The sequence below is a fragment of the Megalobrama amblycephala genome, linkage group LG22 (assembly GCF_018812025.1).
Source record: "Megalobrama amblycephala isolate DHTTF-2021 linkage group LG22, ASM1881202v1, whole genome shotgun sequence".
Classification (NCBI taxonomy): domain Eukaryota; kingdom Metazoa; phylum Chordata; class Actinopteri; order Cypriniformes; family Xenocyprididae; genus Megalobrama; species Megalobrama amblycephala.
Genome location: NC_063065.1, coordinates 8,521,873 through 8,542,064, shown reverse-complemented (window position 1 = coordinate 8,542,064; position 20,192 = coordinate 8,521,873). Strand labels below are relative to the sequence as shown.

General features: G+C 36.5%; 1 long non-coding RNA gene across 1 annotated transcript in view; it reads right to left on the bottom strand.

Annotated features, from left to right (window-relative positions):
* Positions 1-13,157, bottom strand: part of LOC125258028 — a 90,745-nt gene extending 77,588 nt beyond the window's left edge. Inside the window, exons 1-2 of the long non-coding RNA XR_007182496.1 lie at positions 12,781-13,157; positions 12,673-12,702 (exon numbers count right to left, since the gene is read on the bottom strand). This is a non-coding gene — a long non-coding RNA (uncharacterized LOC125258028). The remainder of the gene's footprint in view (positions 1-12,672; positions 12,703-12,780) is intronic.
* Positions 13,158-20,192: the final 7,035 nt, after the last annotated feature.

Sequence of the window (20,192 nt, the reverse complement as noted above, 5' to 3'; positions counted from 1 at the left end):
TCGTTAGCATGTTACTAATGTACTGTTAAATGTAGTTAAAGTTACCATCGTTTCTTACTGTATTCACGGAGACAAGAGAGCCGTCGCTATTTTCATTTTTAAACACTTGCAGTCTGTATAATGCATAAACACAACTTCATTCTTTATAAATCTCTCCAACAGTGTGTAATGTTAGCTTTAGCCACGGAGCACTATCAAACTCATTCAGAATCAAATGTAAACATCCAAATAAATACTATACTCACATGATCCGACGCATCCATGCAGTATGCGTGATGAACATCTTGTAAAGATCCATTTGAGGGTTATATTAGCTGTGTGAACTTTGTAAATGCACTGTATTATAGTTGAGAGCTCGGGGGGCAGGGAGCGCGCAATTTAAAGGGGCCGCAGCCTGAATCGGTGCATAGTTAATGATGCCCCAAAATAGGCAGTTAAAAAAATTAATTAAAAAAAATCTATGGGGTATTTTGAGCTGAAACTTCACAGAAACATTCAGGGGACACCTTAGACTTATATTACATCTTGTAAAAACTGGCTCTAGGGCACCTTAAGCACATTAAGAAGTTTATAAATCAGTTTTTTGACATTAGGGTGATAGAGTGTTCTGGGTGGTTTCCAAGGTGTAACTAGGGTGTGTTTTGTGGTCGCTAGGGAGTCCTGATTGGTTGCTAGGTACCAAGTCTCTGTGCTCACCCAGTCAGTCACTGTGATTTTGCTAAGTAAGACATGTTCCTGGATCAACATATTTTGTCCTGGAACAAAATTGATTGATTGATTGGTTGGTTGGTTGGTTGGTTGGTAGGTTGGTTGATTGGTTGGTTGGTTGGTTGATTGATTGATTGATTGATTGATTGGAATGTTGATTGGAATGTTGCACATGGTGAAATCAATATATGGGAATTTCCACTCTTTTTATCATCAGCCAGGTGAAAATTGTAAATCTGACCACTTATAATAATCATAGCATTTGGAAACCTCTGGTCAACATGCATAATTTGGGTTACTAACCTTAAGTATCAGCAATAGTAGTAGTTATCATTGCCATAGCAATGTATGAAATATGTTTGATTGATACACATAAACTATTGATCTGCTAATAATTATTTAATGTTTGCTAATCACTTAAGTTATTATATTTAGCTCTCATATGAATTCATGATCAACAGCCTTTCTGCCGGAACATGAGTTATATTAAAGCAGACCTTAACACATGCACACTCTCATTAATAGACCATGTAAGTTATGTATGCTTTGAAATTCTTGTTGATTGTAAATTATTCTGGAAAAAAACAGCCTTGATGGGCAGCCTCGTTCTCTAATGATATGGGTTTATGCAGCATCCAGGCTCTCTGAATACATTAGCTGCTGGAGTACGATCTGTGGTCCGCTCTAAATACAGGCAGACTGCTGAAATGCTCGTAGGCTCTGGAGAGGTACACAAATTAAATAAATTCAGATCATAATCAAGAATAGCCACCCACAGTCTCTGGTGTAGATAGTAATTCACCTTAAAAACTCTGAGATGGGAAAAACCGTCCACCGAGCACAGCGCAACACAGCGAGATTTTCTAAATGATAATATGAGTGATTGTATAATTTAGTGTTTATTGTCTTATGCCAGAACCGTCCTTAACCTAATAACCAGCAGAGAATTCATTCAAAGGCTCAGGGCTGTACAATCCAAAAGAAACAGAAAAATGTATTTATATTATACTGAATAAATCAAAATAAGTCCATTTGAACCGAAAAGGGGGGCATTACTGTCTGCTCATTTTAATAAACAATTTTTGGCTCATGAAAGAGACAAATGAGTCCATTAGGGTTACTTGTGCATCTGGATCTGTGTGGAAGAAACAGAACCTCAAATGTAATCCTCACTTGCATTTTTAACAAACAGGATTGTTTTCATTTTGAGCAGTCTGATTAAATACTGGGGCTACATAAAAATCACATACTTCACTAAAGACAATATGTGGCAAAACTAGTATTTCCAAATTCACACTTATACTCATAAAAGAGTAGGCAAACAGAACCCAGATGATCTATTTCTGGTGAGATTCTGAAGTGCACATACTATGGACACTTTACTATGCCATGAGACCACGGGAGAGGATTTGTGAATGGCAGTGAAGCGACGCAACTGACGCTGGTAGGTCACAGGATAATGACAACATGGCGAATATAGTACATTAAACACAAAAATAAGTACCTACTCATGAGAGTATCACTTCCAGTTCATTGGTCACACTGGAATGGAAGTCAAATGCATTGCATTGCGGGATAGATTCTTCCATGCAATGGCTGAATCCGCAATAGTATACTACTTCAACCATAAAAAGATATATGGCAGAAATAGTATACACACTTAGTTCAGTGTGCTAAATACTGCAACAATAGTAAGAATAGGCTAGTATGCTACTTCCAACAAAGAAACAAAAAGTAGCCTAAACCCTAACGCTAAAAATACTTAATTGGTTTGAGTATGACAAACTTAAATTAAACTAATTAGTTCAGTTAAATTAACTGTTATAAGTATTTAGAACTTTTATTTTTCTTTTGAGTTCATAACACTGACATATTTCAAGTAAACTGAACTGGTTCATTGTTTTGAGTTTTATGAACGCATTTCTTTTAATGTAGAATAACTTAAAGGTGCCATCAAATGGAAAATTGAATTTACCTCAGCATAGTTGAATACCAAGAGTTCAGTACATGGAAATGACATACAGTGAGTCTCAAACTCCATTGTTTCCTCCTTCTTATATAAATCTCATTTGTTTAAAAGACCTCAGAAGAACAGGCGAATCTCAACATAACACCGACTGTTATGTAACAGTCGGGATCATTAATATGTATGACCCCAATATTTGCATATGCCAGCTCATGTTCAAGGCATTAGACAAGCCAGTATTAACGTCTGGATCTGTGCACAGCTGAATCATCAGACTAGGTAAGCAAGCAATAACAACAGCGAAAAATGGCAGATGGAGCAATAATAACTGACATGATCCATGATATCATGATATTTTTAGTGATATTTGTAAACTGTCTTTCTAAATGTTTCGTTAGCATGTTGCTAATGTACTGTTAAATGTGGGTAAAGTTACCATCATTTCTTACTGTATTCACGGAGACAAGAGCCGTCGCTATTTTCATTTTTAAACACTAGAAGTCTGTATAATGCATAAACACAACTTCATTCTTTATAAATCTCTCCAACAGTGTAGCATTAGCCGTTAGCCACGGAGCACTATCAAACTCATTCAGAATCAAATGTAAACATCCAAATAAATACTATACTTACATGATCCGATGCCTGCATGCAGTATGCATGACGAACATTTGGTAAAGATCCATTTGAGGGTTATATTAGCTGTGTGAAACTTTGTAAATGCACTGTATTATAGTCGAGAGCTTGGGGGGCAAGGGAGTGCAAGGATTTAAAGGGGCCGCACGCTTAATCAGTGCATATTTAATGATGCTTCAAAATAGGCAGTTAAAAAAATTAATTAAAAAAAAAATCTATGGGGTATTCTTGAGCTGAAACTTCACAGACACATTCAGGGGACACCTTAGACTTATATTACATCTTGTAAAAACTGGTTCTAGGGCACCTTTAAGTTTAAATGAAACTAAGGCTGAGATTTCTATTTCCCAGCATTCTTTGCCCATGGCACTCGAAAGGGAGAATAAATGCTAAAATTATGTGTGTTATAATTTTTTTTTTTTTTTTTTTTTGAGCAAGATTAATGTGTTGTTATGCTAATTCAGAAGAATTTCTGTTAATGAGTTTTTGGAAAGTTACCATCATGGTGACAAGTGCCGCATATTGCTTGGTTTGAGAGCAGGTATGCTGCAAGTTACTGTACTCATTCATTAAGTGATATACCATGCTATCGTTAACATGTTAGCAAATTAGCAAATTGGCATAAAATATTTACCTTGAGATAACCTGATAATTTTAAGTTAAATATATAAATTAGTGTATTCAAATATTTCAGGTTAAGAACAATAAAAATGTATGAGTACAAAATAAAAACCGTACTTAAACTGACAACTTATTGGGGTTTACAGTGAAGTAAATAACTCATTTGATTTGCAAGAACTCAAAATAAAAAAGTTAACTAACTAAATCTTTTATGTTAATTACTATTAAAATGAGTTAGCTAACTCAGTACTTCAAGTTAGGAGCAATTAACATGCATGAGTACTACAAACTCAAAACTTGATAGTTCTGCTCACTTAAAATTGGGAACATCATAACTCAAAAAATGTGATGTAACTGATTACTTCATTTTTTTTTTTTTTTTGAGTTAGCCCAACTTATTCAGGGTTTAGTGTGGATTTCTCCAAAAATAAACCTTTTTGTAAGCAACCTTATATTATTGTAGCTGTTTTGCCAGTATTCAATATTTTTAGACCACTCTTCACAGCATGCAACAGACTTGTTTTGCACCTTATTCTGCAAGGAGTTCCAATTACATGTCATTTACGGCTCAGGTCATGTTTATTGTCTTATAATGTATTGTCTTTACACAAAAAGCTAACTTCACCTTTAATGTACTGCTTTTTCACTCATTCTCCATCTCACTCTCTTTTTTTGTTCCTTTTCAAAGTCATCTGCTCCCAAGGGTTTAAAGATCACAGTTATTGAACCTACAGCTGAAGACCAAATGTCTCAAAGTCATTTTGAGTGGGAAAATTTCATCCGCCCCTCAAGATTGTCATGTGTAGGGTTATATGATTACAGCTATTAAAATCTATGCAACACAGTTTCCCCGAATCCCTCCTACCCACGCGGTTCATGGGCAGGTCTCGGAGATAACCACCGAGAATTAGATTGCAAATGTGGAAGCAAGGTAAAAAATATATGTTTTACCGGCTTAAAGGGATATTTCAGCCAGAAATGGAAATTCTGTCATCCTTTACTCAATCTCATATGAAACTATATGATTTTAATTCATCTGCAGAACACAAATAAGAAGTTTAGCAGAATGCTTTGAGTGCTCTTTTGCATATTATGTTGCATACAATAAAACCTACCTGAGCTCAGAAAAATAACAAATAAGAAGAATAACGGTTTAATAAAAGTATTCCATACAACTTAAGCACTATATTACATATTCCTCATATAGTAAAATGGCTTTCTGGGAGGAACAGGACGAAATTTAAGTGATTGTTCAATGTAAATCTCATTCAGATACACCAGGGTGTATCTGGCCCGTGGGCCAAATGCGGCCCGGGGATGAATTTCAAACGGCCCGCAGCTAGTCTATTAAAATATATTATATGTGGCCTGCCACGCATAATTTACAAATCATACAGTTTCACAATGTCAACACAAGGTGGAAGTACTAGATTTTAGGCCAGGGAAACATCAACCAAACAGTGCTACTTGTGTGCACTGTGCAGCACGCGACTCACGAGCTCACAAATGTGTTTACTTGCTGAGTGTCTCGATCACATGACCACTAAACAGAAGTGTTTGAGTTCGGCATAGAGGTCTCCGGTACAAGCTACAAATCAACAAAGCTGCAAATTGCTGACTTAATCAACAACACTAACGTGCAAATCAGGAGAAACATTGAGCTGATCCAGTTAGAACCACTTTTCAACCAACAATTCACAAGCATTTATCATGATTTACTGTGGTAGCACTAACTGTAACCGTGGTATTTTATCAGAAATGTAGGTTACCATCTAATTTTATTTAATTTTTAATGTAGATGTATTAAATGAGTAATAAAGGCCAAATTACAGACTTACAATTTTTTGTTATAAACTTGCAGTTTTGTGTAGGCTATTTGTATTTAAATGTGTTTATAGTCTAAATAACTTACCATAAAGCCATTCTAGACAGAGAAAAAATATTTTTACTTACCATGTAGTGAGGTGCCATGTGTGGTTTTGCCTGCGGTGATCTAAACAGAGTACTTGTTCATTTAAATAAGAATAGAGTTCTAACTCAGTAATAATATTTAAATTTCACCCTTTAAAAATGAGGTTGTTAAAGTTTTACAGATATTGTTTGTGTATTAAATTTACATCTGTGTCCTCCTATCTCAAGCTACTCTACTGTCAGCTCAAGCTTTTGTAAATCTGTCAGGTTTTCAAGAAACAAAACACACATATTATATATATATATATATGAACAAAAAATTTACAAAATCTATAAAAATGTAGAATATTGCACACAAAAAACAAAAAACTGCAAATAAAGAGGCAATTTAAACTCATAAAAGTGTAATATATATATATATATATATATATATATATATATATATATATATATATATATATATATTACACTTTTAAAAGTTTAAAATTGCCTCTTTATTTGCAGTTTTTTGTTTTATGTGTGCAATTACATTACACAATTGTTGAGGGAAAATTCCATTCCAACTTTATGGGAACTTTACTTTTGAGTGTTTTCTAACCGTTCTGTTAGATTAACATCCAACTAAAATGTTTCAGAAAAAAACATGTTTTGTGCTAACGTTTTGAGAATATTATTAAAAATTACTTTGAATATTGAGAGAGCCTTGCCAGAACATTAGCCAAAGTTCTGAGAACGTTCCCTGTTAGCTGGGGTTAATTTTAGAAAAAATTATAATTTGCACGGATAAATCATTTATAATAAATACAGCAATTTTCCATAAAGCAATATTCCATAAGATTTGTGAAATTTGATTTCATGGTGACTTTAAAACAATGATCAAGTAAGCTCCCTCGGCTCCCTGACGTTCTCCTCTCTAAGTGGCTTCACCATGGACGTGTTTACCCAGAGGATTGCTTTGTCTGTGCTAATATATGCTGTGTTCTAAGTAGATGACCGGCCCAGTGTGTCGTGTCCTACTGGCTGCCCATGAGCTTTCTAATCCAGGGAAATGTGGGGGTCTGGCCTGATCTCTATTCAACATGGCACGCCAAAGGTCGCTTTCGTACAAGCCGCCCATGTGAGCTTTCAGAAACAGCTTATGGTGCTTCGGAAAGGAAATTGAAAAAGTGCTATAATCCTCCCACCCCTCTGTGCCCAAACACACTTACGCCAACATGCACACACTTACGATGGTAAAAAACCGAAACACACACCTCTCAAACACACAGCTAAGAGCTTGATTATACGAGGGTCTAATCCCTTCCCAAACGTCCACCCTGCTGTCACCTTTGGAGTCCGAAGTTTGAGATTGTTCGGAGATCTCTTGCTGGTCGCCACCTGCGCTCCAGGAGGGCGCGCTTCCTGTTTACCATTTCCCGATCCTCTGTATCCTGTCTTTCTCTCTTTTTAGTAATCAGCAGACAGTACACCAGACAGACTGTTGGCGGTTGATGCCAGCTCATGCTCGCCAGGCCCAGGGTACCGTCTCAAACGCTAATCCATGTGGATGTACCTATTTACCCCCTCCTCAGCGAGCGAAGCCTCCCCACCTGCCATAATAAACTCTGACAAATTACATTTGTTAAGAATTCAAACAGCTCATTCCACCCTGGTGACGGGTTGAGCCAGCTTTCGTCTCGCTCTAATGACACTAGACTCCTTCACAAGGGAACTTGCACTAAAACACAACAAATTACAATGTGACATAAAATCATTTCTAACAGGGCTGTTTTGTTCCACTCTTAAAGGTGAGCATGAGGGTAATAAGATTCATCAAGACACTATCGCTTCTGTTTCAAAGCCTAGAGAGCTGTCTAGTGCCAATGTGGGCAAGATGCCTTATCAAGCATTCACACTGAGAGTGTTTTTATCACTAGAGGTCACCAGGTCACTGTAGGGTTGCCTACAGCTGGATGCTGTGCTACTTTAGTATTATTTATATACAGAAGAGAGCCTCTGTTTATTATATACATACATACATACATACACACACACTTCAAGATTCAGGCATTCTTTTTTATCAACGCTTGAATGTGGGAAAGTTTCATTTAAAAAGCAACATTTTGAAAGAAAGCTAAGAACATTGCTTTTTTTCAAAGACTACATCTGGATCGGATTCAGAAAAATGATCAAAACATATATAGTTAGTAGATCACATCAATCAATACTCCCAAAGCTTGCACAGTCATCATCTCTTCCTGGGTTTTCGACAGTTCATTTGGTAACGTTAAGCAGTTTTGATTTCAATGCTCGCGTTATAGTTTACATGTGTGTGTAAGCAATGCTTCTATCGCTTGTTTCTGCTTCTTATTCGCCTGTGTTTTGATCTGGAGATTCTCTCCTCTTTCAGAAGATGTGTAACAGCGCCCCCTACCATATCACAGTGAAAACATGGATTGCTGGAAAATTCGAGTTTGAGGTCTCTGCAGAACAAAAGTTGACATTTCTAAATTTGTGGGTGTTTTCAAACTGGTGGGTGTTTCCCCTTACCTGAATCCCAGCCCTAAACACAATCGTCTCTGTTACGCAACCAAAATCAGGTAACGCAGTCGAAAATGTGGACGATCTAGTAACTCCCATTACTGTCCTGAAGAGACCTACATATACTGTAAAATTCCATCAATGGCAGGGAAAGGGTTAATGATAATGAGCTTATTAGTTTTAATGATATTAACACGGGCACATGACCTATTGCTATTGGTGGACTGCATATCTTGCTGTAGTTTTCGAAAATCTTATCAAAAATACATTGCTAGTACAAATAAGATGTCATTTAATTTTGACTTGGAATGAGCTTCCTTACTGCTAAAAATGAGCATTATTGATAGACATGCCCATGTTAAAAAAAAAAAAAGTTAAACAAGTTTGTCAAATTTTCCATTTAAATTATCTACAATGCCTGAAACAAGATGAATTTACTTGAGAAGCAACTCTGCATTTAGATTCTTTTCAGACGGTCTTAAAGACAATTGTATTTTTTACTCACTCATTTTATTCACATATATTCAAATGATCAAATGATTCGGTCCCACTTTATATTAAGTGGCCTTAACTACTATGTACTTACATTTAAATTAATCATTTGATACAATGCACTTATTGTGTACATACATGTTTTTACATTGTACTTATATTTGAAAAGCACCTGCATGTAATTAGATCTGTAATTAATTTCTGTCATTACATTTATAATTACACTGTCGACCCATCCCTTACACTTTACCGCTACCCTTAAACCTACCCATACCACCAAAGCTTTCCCTAACCTAACCCTTATCCCACCTCAATAGCAGCAAAAGTGTTTTGCCACTCAATATGAACCAAATAAGTACATTGTACTTATTTTTTGATGTAAGTACATAGTAGTTAAGGCCACTTAATATAGAGTGGGACCAATGATTCTCTAATAGTGCTGTCACTGCTTTCCATTCAGAGTCATATGTGGGATGTTTCCAACTTCAAACTATAAAGGTGTTCCATAGCCTGACAATCTACGATGACATCTATGGAAACAAAATGGGAATGTTAGCTTTACAGGTGTTGGATTGTTCAGGAAGAAGTCTAGAAACTAAATTAGAGGATAAACAATGCTATTGTATGTGATGCTGTAGCATTTGTTCTGCAGGTGTATGATTTTATCAACAGAGTATAATTTACTTTACACACCTGTAGTGTTTTATTGCACCTTTCCAAGTGGGAATTTGGAAAATCCAACTTTCTAAGGTAAATGGATAAAAATACACAGTTACACTTTATTTTACAGTGCCGTAGTTACTGAAATAAGTAATGAGTACTATTAATTAACTACATGTACTTACTATAGAGTTACAGTTAGGGTTACGGTTTGGTTTAGGGTTAGTTACTTGTAATAATTTACTGTTATTACTATAGTAAGTATATGTAGTAACGTGTAACTACGGCACTGTAAAATAAAGTGTTACCAAATACACTACTGTCCAAATGTTTTGGGTCTGATTATTTATTTAGTTAGTTATTTTTTATTCAGCAATTGGGATGCATTAAATAAATCAAAGGTGACAGTAAAAACATTTATAATGTTATAAAAAAATTCAACATTGGAATAAATGAATAAATGGAAAAAAAAAAAACAGTTATTTTAATTTGTGATAAATTACAAATGACTGTTTTACTGTATTTTTGATCACATAAATGCAGCCTTTGAGCATTAGAGACATCTTTCAAGAACATTAAAAATTTCACTGACCTCAAACTTTTGAATAATAGTGTATATATGAAGCAATATAAAGAACTTTATATAATATTTTTATAATCAGCATTTTTGCATTTGGTTAAGGACACATAATAAGCTACCTTAATGTTTCTTGTAATATCTTAGGAGACATAATCATGCTGCCCACTATTTGGAACAGTCTTCATGCTTCTATTGCCTTGAAATGGTGTCTAGGTAGGCAGCACACTAGGTTTTAGAACTATGTTTAGGTTTTATATTTTTTTATAAATGAATTATTGTCATTATGCAATGATCAAAAAGAAGAAAAAAAACTAAGAATACCTTTCCTCTCCAAGTCCGTCAGCAAAACATGTATGCATATAACTGCACCTGAGATATCGACTAATAACAGACGACAACAGACGTTACTAAATCTGTGTGCATCAGAGTTTGGGAGGGTTTTTTCGACCAAGGACCAGAAACCAGATCCAGCAAAGATGTGTTACCCTTTGCGCATTTAATGATGTGTGTTCAAAAAAAAACAAGCTTGTTACTTAGATTATTGCAGAAGTGTAAAAAATAGTCTGAGAGGCCACAGAGGCGCCCAACACAGGGATAATGAAAGCTCTTGCAATCTGCTAGATACGCTCACACACATGCTACTACTCTACATTAAAATGTGGGTACTGCATAGATCATGCAGCAATTCAGAGGCCATGCTGGAACAAATTGCTAACTTCACACCAACACAACAAAGAGAGAGTGACTGCATCAGAGAGAGATCTAATGCTTTGGAGGGTTTGCTTATTATAGGCTTAGATTTGTAACTCTTGTTAGGTTCATATCAGAGCTCAGATATATCCGTTTTCCCCCAAAAAATATTGTCTGGACAATAGCTATGTTTCTATTCAAAGCTGCTAATTTAAAGGTGCCATCGAATTGAAAATTGAATTTACCTCGGCATAGTTGAATAACAAGAGTTCAGTACATGGAAATGACATACAGTGAGTCTGAAACACCATTGTTTCCTCCTTTTTATATAAATCTCATTTGTTTAAAAGACCTCCGAAGAACAGGCGAATCTCAACATATCACCGACTGTTACGTAACAGTCAGGATCATTAATATGTACGCCCCCAATATTTGCATATGCCAGCTCATGTTCAAGGCATTAGACAAGGGCAGCCAGTATTAACGTCTGGATGTGCACAGCTGAATCATCAGACTAGGTAAGCAAGCAAGGACAATAGCGAAAAATGGCAGATGGAGCAATAATAACTGACATGATCCATGATAACATGATATTTTTAGTGATATTTGTAAATTGTCTTTCTAAATGTTTCGTTAGCATGTTGCTAATGTACTGTTAAATGTGGTTAAAGTTACCATCGTTTCTTACTGTATTCATGGAGACAAGAGCCGTCGCTATTTTCATTTTTAAACACTTGCAGTCTGTATAATTCATAAACACAACTTCATTCTTTATGAATCTCTCCAACAGTGTGTAATGTTAGCTTTAGCCATGGAGCACTATCAAACTCATTCAGAATCAAATGTAAACATCCAAATAAATACCATACTTACGCGATTAGACATGCTGCATGACGAACACTTTGTAAAGATCCATTTTGAGGTTATATTAGCTGTGTGAACTTTGTTTATGCAATGATAGAGTCGAGAGCTCGGGAGGGGGCGGAGAGCGCGAGCAATTAAAGGGACCGCAGCCTGAATCGGCGCATTTCTAATTATGCCCCAAAATAGGCAGTTAAAAAAATTAATTTAAAAAATCTATGGGGTATTTTGAGCTGAAACTTCACAGACACATTCAGGGGACACCTTAGACTTATATTACATCTTGTAAAAAAAGGTTTGATGGCACCTTTAACTTATGTGCAAAATTGGAATATCGCATAAAACATTTGCAAATAAAGTAGCGTTTCCATCACATGTGTTCAAGAGAACAAAATCATCACTTCCTGACCACTGTAAGAAAGGGGCGGGGTTTAAGCAGATTAAGTGATTGGAGAAGTCTGGCATACATCACCAGAGAGAAGATCGAGTTATGACACACACACACACACACAAAAAAAAATCACAATAAGATCACTAACTTGCATTTAGAATATAGATAGGGTGAATTTACTTTTTTTTTCATTTCTGTGGGGGAAATATGTGAAACAGTTCAGTATTGGGCACCTGCATTGGCAAACTGTAGGTGGAAAAGTGCATAAGAGGTTGATGCTGTCAGGCAGTGTGTGTGTGAGAGAGAGAGAGAGAGCAGCTTTCTGATTGGCTGAGTCTGCACACATAGTGAAATGAAGCCTCTCTGATTGGTTTGTCATTGATTGTTTCAGTGGCCTTCTGTCCCCTGATGCATGACGGAAGGGCACTGACCCTTCTGACAGACATCATCTATCAGTATTAGCGAGCAAAGGGCAGGATGAACCCAACCAGGAGCTTGGGTGAACGACGTTATGTCAAACCAAAGAACTCACATATTTGAGTTTCCAAAAGGTGCCGAGACCCTTAAAACACAGATGTTGAATTCTCTCTAATGCTTAAAGCGACAGTTTACCAAAAATGAAAATGATTTACTCACCCTCATGTCGTTCCAAACCTTTATGACTTTCTGTGGAACACAAAAGAAGATATTTGATCGACTATAGAGTAAAACATTATTGCAACGCTTCCACGCTCTATTACTTACCACGCTGCAGCCAAACCTTTTCCTCTTTATGAACCTTAGTAAGTCCAGCTGACTCTTTTTCTGACTTCTACATCTCTAAACCGTTTTTCTGCTCACTTGCACTCTCTCGCAGATCTGTTCAGCGCCTCTACTCGTCTTTCCCCTCTGAGCTGAACGGCCCCGCCTGATCTCAGCTGCACGCTCTGGGAATTACAGGGTCAAGATTTCTGGCCGAAATGCAATAGACCCAGGGCTGAGCTTGGCCATGCAAGGGCACGGTGCCAAACAAACAGAGGCCACTGCATGTGTCAGCCAAGAAACAGAGAAAGAGCAATGCAGCGAGAGAAAACACCACAATACATTTCAAAAGCCAAGAAAAATGTATGCTGTAGCAAAACCTGAAAAAGCATAGAGCACTTAAAGGGTTAGTTCACCCAAAAATGAAAATTCTGTCATTATTTACTCACCCTCATGTCGTTCCAGACTTTTTGGTTCATATTCGGAACACAAATGAAGATATTTTTTAATGAAATCGGAGTGATTACGCAACTACCATTTTGACGCTTCAAGTTCATAAGGAGATTGTAAAACTAATCCATGTGAATTGAGTGGTTTAGTCCAAATTTTCTGAAGAGACACAATCGCTTTATATGATGAACAGATTTAATTTAGACTTTTATTCACAAAGAGAGGGGTGTGACAAGATGGCGCTGACTGCGCTTACTTTGGCCATTACTCCTTCAAAATGCTTTTAGACGGATTACCTACTTTGTTACTTATCCATTGGAACGCTTGAACACTCTTAAGTGAAATTCGACTTTTTAACCTTAAAAGAGAGAGAAAAAAAACATTAATCAAAGCACACATCCGTTGTGCAAGTTTCCTTGACGTTCGTTCTCGTGTGTTATGCAGCAGTTTGAGCTTCCTCAAGAGCCAATGAGGTTTGTTCTCGCGCGTCTGTCAGGTTGCGTGTACTATAGTTAATGGAGGGACAGAAATCTCTCAAATTTCATAAAAAATATCTTAATTTGTGTTCCAAAGATGAACGAAAGTCTTACGAGTTGGTTTGGAACAACATGAGGGAGAGTAAATGATGACAGAATTTTCTTTCTTTTTTTTTTTGGTGAACTATCCCTTTAAATAACCCGAAACACAATCGAATCGAAGAAATTCAACCTTTTATGAAGTTGATAAGAGTAAAAATGAAAAGCCAAAGCAAAAGAGACAAATAAAGAAATGCGTATTTGAAAAGCTTAATCAAATTGCTAATGACAGCTCGGTTAATTCGCTGACAGAAGACGCCATCACTTCATGCAAGAGTGGAGGAAGGCAGAAATAAACATTTCTACAGGCTTATACACAGTCTGACAGTAAGTGTTATTTAAAGAAGTCCAATTAAGCATAATTCAGTGCATAATGTGTCTATCTACTCTCATTAATTTGAGTTTATATTTAAAGGGACTTGTGATCAGATGTGACATACATTCACCCACGCAGAGAGACTTTGTTAAAGGGCAACGGTGTCCTCTTGTGGCGGATGAGCAACACTACAGCTCAAAGAAACGTGTTGCATCGAGCATAAAAAGTCCTGAACATGCATTATTCAAAAATTATTTCAGAAGGTTTTTACATAAAAGTGCCGAAAAGAGTAGAAAACATAGTTTTATTAATAATATTCGAGGATGAAATGCAAGCTGACCATGCATATGTCTAATTTATCCAACTTTTAAGACAGATGAATGTGGCAAAATACTGTAGTGTTTGATTAGACACATGACCTTTGACATCAACAATAAAAAAATATATCAACCATTTTGAAAATCTTCCAAAATATCCAGCGTCATTAAGCAAATGCAGGTGTTTGTCTCGTTACAACCTGCTTCCACTGAGTGAATACAAGACATCTGCACACCTTTGATACATTATTCATGAGTGCATGAGGGTGCATGCTAATGAGCTACTGTAATCTGGCTGTTTCTGTAATTAAGAAACGGTAATGATAGTTTGACAAGGGCATGGGACTGACTTGTAAGCGCACTAAACTGCAGGACACTGCCAGTATAAAAACAATGTGAGACTCCAAACTCCACAGAAATACTCTTAATAATACACTGTCAAATATTTCTGTATTATTCAAGAAATGCCTTTAAAAATACATACATTTGTGAGATTAAATTTGTAAAGCCTCCAAATTGCACCTAGAAGAAATGATTTACTTTGCATAAGCAATGCGTTTTAAGGCACAATTCAGTCTATAATCACATTCTCTCTGGAAGCAAATTTGCTTTTTAAACCATTTTTTACTGGCACTTGAAAAAATGTTTTGCTTGTTAGTTATTGAATGACTCCAAAAGTATTTGCAAACTTAAAATTTATTAATTTCATTGCATTAGACAATTAGACAAACAACATTTTTTACTTTCTATTATTTTTTTTTAAATAAATGTATTTATTTGAATTAATTTATGTGTCATTTATTTTAAAGAAAGATAGCAAAAGCACATTATAAAAACTACTTCTACTAAAATAGTCACTAAAAAGTTGGTTAAAACCATTGAAAGTGAAAGTCAAGCATTATTTGTTTGCAGCAGTGTTATTTTAGCATAATTGAGATTACTGTATATTGGATTAATAGTTTTAATTTTTGTTCAAGTTAGTATTTTTGTCATTTGTAATAGTTTTTTTACTAGGCTATATCTAAATAGTTTTTATTCATTTTTATTTCAGTTTTAGTACACAATGAAAATGAAATGTTTTCATTTATGAGTTATATCATGAGTTATTTTTTAATATTTCGTTTTAATCAGTAACAAAAAATGTTTTTATGGCTTTAGTTTTAAAGGGTTAGTTCATCCAAAAATTAATATAATGTCATTTATCACTCACCCTCATGTCGTTCCACACCCGGAAGTCCGTCGTTCATCTTCGGAACACAAATTAAGATATTTTGATGAAATCCGATGGCTTAGTGAGGCCTCCATTGCCAGCAATGTTACTGCACCTATCAAGATCCATAAAGGTAGGCTACTAAAAATATATTTGAATCAATTAATGTGAGTTCAGTGGTTCTATCTTAATATTATAAAGCGACAACAATACTTTTTGTGTGCCAAAAAAACTAAATAACGACTTTTAAAAATATCTATATGGGCCGAGTTCAAAACACTGCTTCAGAGCTTTATGAATCGAATCAGTGAATCGGAACGCCAAAGTCACGTGATTTCAGCAGTTTAGCCGTTTGATAAGAGATCCGAATCACTAATTCGAAACAAAAGATTCATAAAGCTCAGAAGCGGCCCATATAGATAGTTGAAAATTCGTTATTTTGTTTTTTTTTTTGGCACACAGAAAGTACTCTTAGCGCTTTATATTATTAAGATAGAACCACTGAACTCACATGAACTGTTTCAAATATGTTTTTAGTACCTTTATGGATCTTGAGAGGTACAGTAACATTGCTGGCAATGCAGGCCTCACTGAGCCACCGGATTTCATCGAAAAATATCTTAATTTGTGTTCTGAAGATGAACGAAGGTCTTGCGGGTGTAGATCGACATGAGGGTGAGTAATAAATGACATTATTTTCATTTTTGAGTGAACTAAGTCCCTATCTTTTGGCGCTCTATTGATACAGAACTGCATGCGTCTTGCGGAAGAACATATAGCCGGATCTACTTCTCTCGGTCTATGACGATTCACGCAGGTGCTACTCCGCAGCTGTACGACCCGAACCAGTCTAAAATCGTCCGAATATAAACACTTAATATAGGTGTACCGTAGTGATTCAGGATAAGACAAAAGCACGATTTGTAAAATAGATTCGTGATGTACTCGCTCAATATATAGTTTTAGTAAATTTTGAACACAAAAAAGTTACAGACAGCAGGTTAACTAACCATAGTTGGTTTGCCGTTTTGATATAACGTTAGCTATTGTTACCTAATGCAATAACATTGATACATTTGAGCCATGATTAAGGTGTCCAAATACTTCTGAGGTCACTTTGAGGATATTACAGCAGAAATCCAGATGATTACTTTTCCTCACAACTGTTCAAAATACTTTATTCATTATATATTTTTGAATGAGATTAAAGCTAATAACGTAACTAATGAAGCCATGCAGAGAATGTGAACTGAGATGTAAACAAAATACTAACTTTAAAACCATAATCACTACTCTTTTACCTCCAGCATGTAAAAACACTTAATAAAGCACGTTAATAACCCACCCACACCATTTTAAAGGCCATCCAGTTACAGTCATTTCACAGAGAACAGCATAAACTTACACTTTAAAGTTAAAGTTTTCATTCTACTTTAATATAGTGCTGAGAAAGTGAGTTGAACCTTCATTTTGAGTTTAAAATCTTTCTGGGAAGACAAACATCCAGCGCACATCCCAGAATCCCACCTACTGATGTGCCGCAGGGCGTCCGTTCATGTACTGTATCGTCTGATTACAGTAATCTCCCCACAGCCTCTGTCTCTCACACACACTGTTATTATTTAAGACCTGCGGAGATAATAGCAGCCGTGCTCGGAAATGGCTATGTGTACATCTTTCCTCCCGGGGGCCACTGGGGCTCCTAACCTGAGGGAGCAGGAGTGTCTTTCCTCCTCTCTATTGTGCTGTTTGTCTTCGATGCTCTATCTCTCTGTCTATCTGACTGGGTCCCTGTTGAATAGGGTCAGAGGTTCCTTCAGCCGTTACCATTTATCATAGCTACAGAGCTGATCTCTGGGAAGTGGGGGGAGGGGTGTCAATCTCGCGTTTCCTTTTCCTGAGAAAACACCGGCTGCTCGTCCACTCTCGTGGCCCCCAAAATCCAGTCCAATCCTGCAGGTCAGGAGCGGATTTATCCCGCTAATGAATCCAACCTGAGCCCGCAAACACAGGTAGCCTCACAGGTCACCAGCCAGTAATTGGATAAAAGATCATCATCAAAAGCTATTACCACTCATGGACAGATAGGAGCACCATGGTCGGCCATTACAATGAGACGGGTATAATTAATCCACTGTGCTCTTCAGACACCCAAAAGAGCTCATTTTAATTCAACATCAAGAATTAATTCAACTAAAACATGCTGGAAGCTGAAAAAAGAAGGACATGTGCGATTAGACGTATGGTCATGTGGAGATCTATGGAAAAGAAACTTTATTTGAGGATTTTTAAAAAGGCATTTCTTTTCTTTCTCCACACTTTACACTGGAAAATGTAATTATGTTTGCAATATATATATATAGTGCACTCAAAAATTTAAATTCTGTCATTTACTCACTCTAATGTCATTAAGGTTAGGGTTTAGAATATTAAAGGTGCCGTAGAATGGAAAACTGAATTTACCTTGGAATAGTTGAATAACAAGAGTTTAGTACATGGAAATGACATACAGTGAGTCTCAAACACCATTGTTTCCTCCTTCTTATATAAATCTCATTTATTTAAAAGACCTCCGAAGAACAGGCGAATCTCAACATAACACCGAACTGTTACGTAACAGTCGGGATCATTAATATGTATGCCCCCAATATTTGCATATGCCATGTTCAAGCATTAGACAAGGGCAGAACGTCTGGATGTGCACAGCTGAATCATCAGACTAGGTAAGCAAGCAAGGACAATAGAGAAAAAGATGGAGCAATAATAACTGACATGATCCATGATATCATGATATTTTTAGTGATATTTGTAAATTGTCTTTCTAAATGTTTTGTTAGCATGATGCTAATGTACTGTTAAATGTGGTTAAAGTTACCATTGTTTCTTACTGTATTCACGGAGACAAGAGCTGTCGCTATTTTCATTTTTAAACACTTGCAGTCTGTATAATTCATAAACACAACTTCATTCTTTATAAATCTCTCCAACAGTGTAGCATTAGCCGTTAGCCACGGAGCACAGCCTCAAACTCTTTCAGAATCAAATGTAAACATCCAAATAAATACCATACATACGCAATTAGACATGCTGCATGACGAACACTTTGTAAAGATCCATTTTGAGGGTTATATTAGCTGTGTGAACTTTGTTTATGCTGTTTAAGGCAGTCGCGAGCTCAGGGGCGGGAAGCACGAGAATTTAAAGGGTCCGCGCAGCCTGAATCGGTGCATAGTTAATGATGCCCCAAAATAGGCAGTTAAAAAAATGAATAAAAAAAATCTATGGGGTATTTTGAGCTGAAACTTCACAGATACATTCAGGGGATACCTTGGACTTATATTGCATCTTTTAAAAACGCGTTCTACGGCACCTTTAAACCGCTATTAAATTAATCCATATGAATTGCACAGATTTTTTCAATTTTTTAACTGTGGCAAACGGATCGAGTCAGTGAGTTAAATTCGACAATAGAATCAGTCCGATTAGTGGACAAATCATTCAGACAGGTTGGCTGCGTCCAAAATCGCATACTTTCTTGAGTAGGTACTTATTTTGAATAAGTAATTACTTCACGACCGCTAAAAAAGTATTCTATATAGTATGAGTGTTTGTTGTATGAATGTAATCCGGACGTACAATACATTTGCCATGTTGTCATTATCATGTGACCTACCATCGTCAGTTGTGTCGCTTCACCGCCATTCACAAATCCTTTTCTGTGGCCTCATGGGAAAGGAAAGTGTCCATCATATGCATATGCAAAGCTTAGTGTGGTGCAAGAGTCCATACAAAACAAAACTGGGATCGTGACACATGAGTACTGTTTTTTCACCTACTATATAGTAGGGAAGAATGTGATAAGTACCTACTCAAGAAAGTATGCGATTTTGGACGCAGCCAACCTGTCTGAATGATTCGTCCAATCGGACTGATTCTATTGTCGAATTCAACTCACTGACTCGATCCGTTTGCCACAGTTATAAAACGTGAAATATGCTGTGCAATTCATATGGATTAATTTAATCCATTACCTTAATGACATTAGAGTGAGTAAATGACAGAATTTTAATTTTTGAGTGCACTATTCCTTTAAGTCCAGTGACAGGCTGTGCGGTGTCCAAATGAAATAAACAACTATAACAATCATAAAGCTCGTCTCATTTTCAGAAACATTCGTTCACACAAAATCATGAAGCAATGGGGCTCCGAATGTCTGGTTACATTTGATTACTTCAACAACTAATCTAAGAAATAATTAGTGTAGGTGAGGAGTATGTTTTCGGTCATGAGCAAAGCCAATCAGACAGGATGAACATCCATCCATTCGTGATGGGACAGAAAATGAGGTCACAATGGCGCAAACAATCGAAACAATTATTCTACAGCTGCTGATATTCTATCGTTTCTGACCGTGATAAGAAGCCCCACATGAGGGCGAGTGTATTGATCTGGGCGGAGGGTGGGATGTCTGATCATTGCAGTGGTCATTATGCATGGGCTGGTTTCCCCCCTGCACTTATTAAGCTGCTTCGTTTTCTACCTGTTTT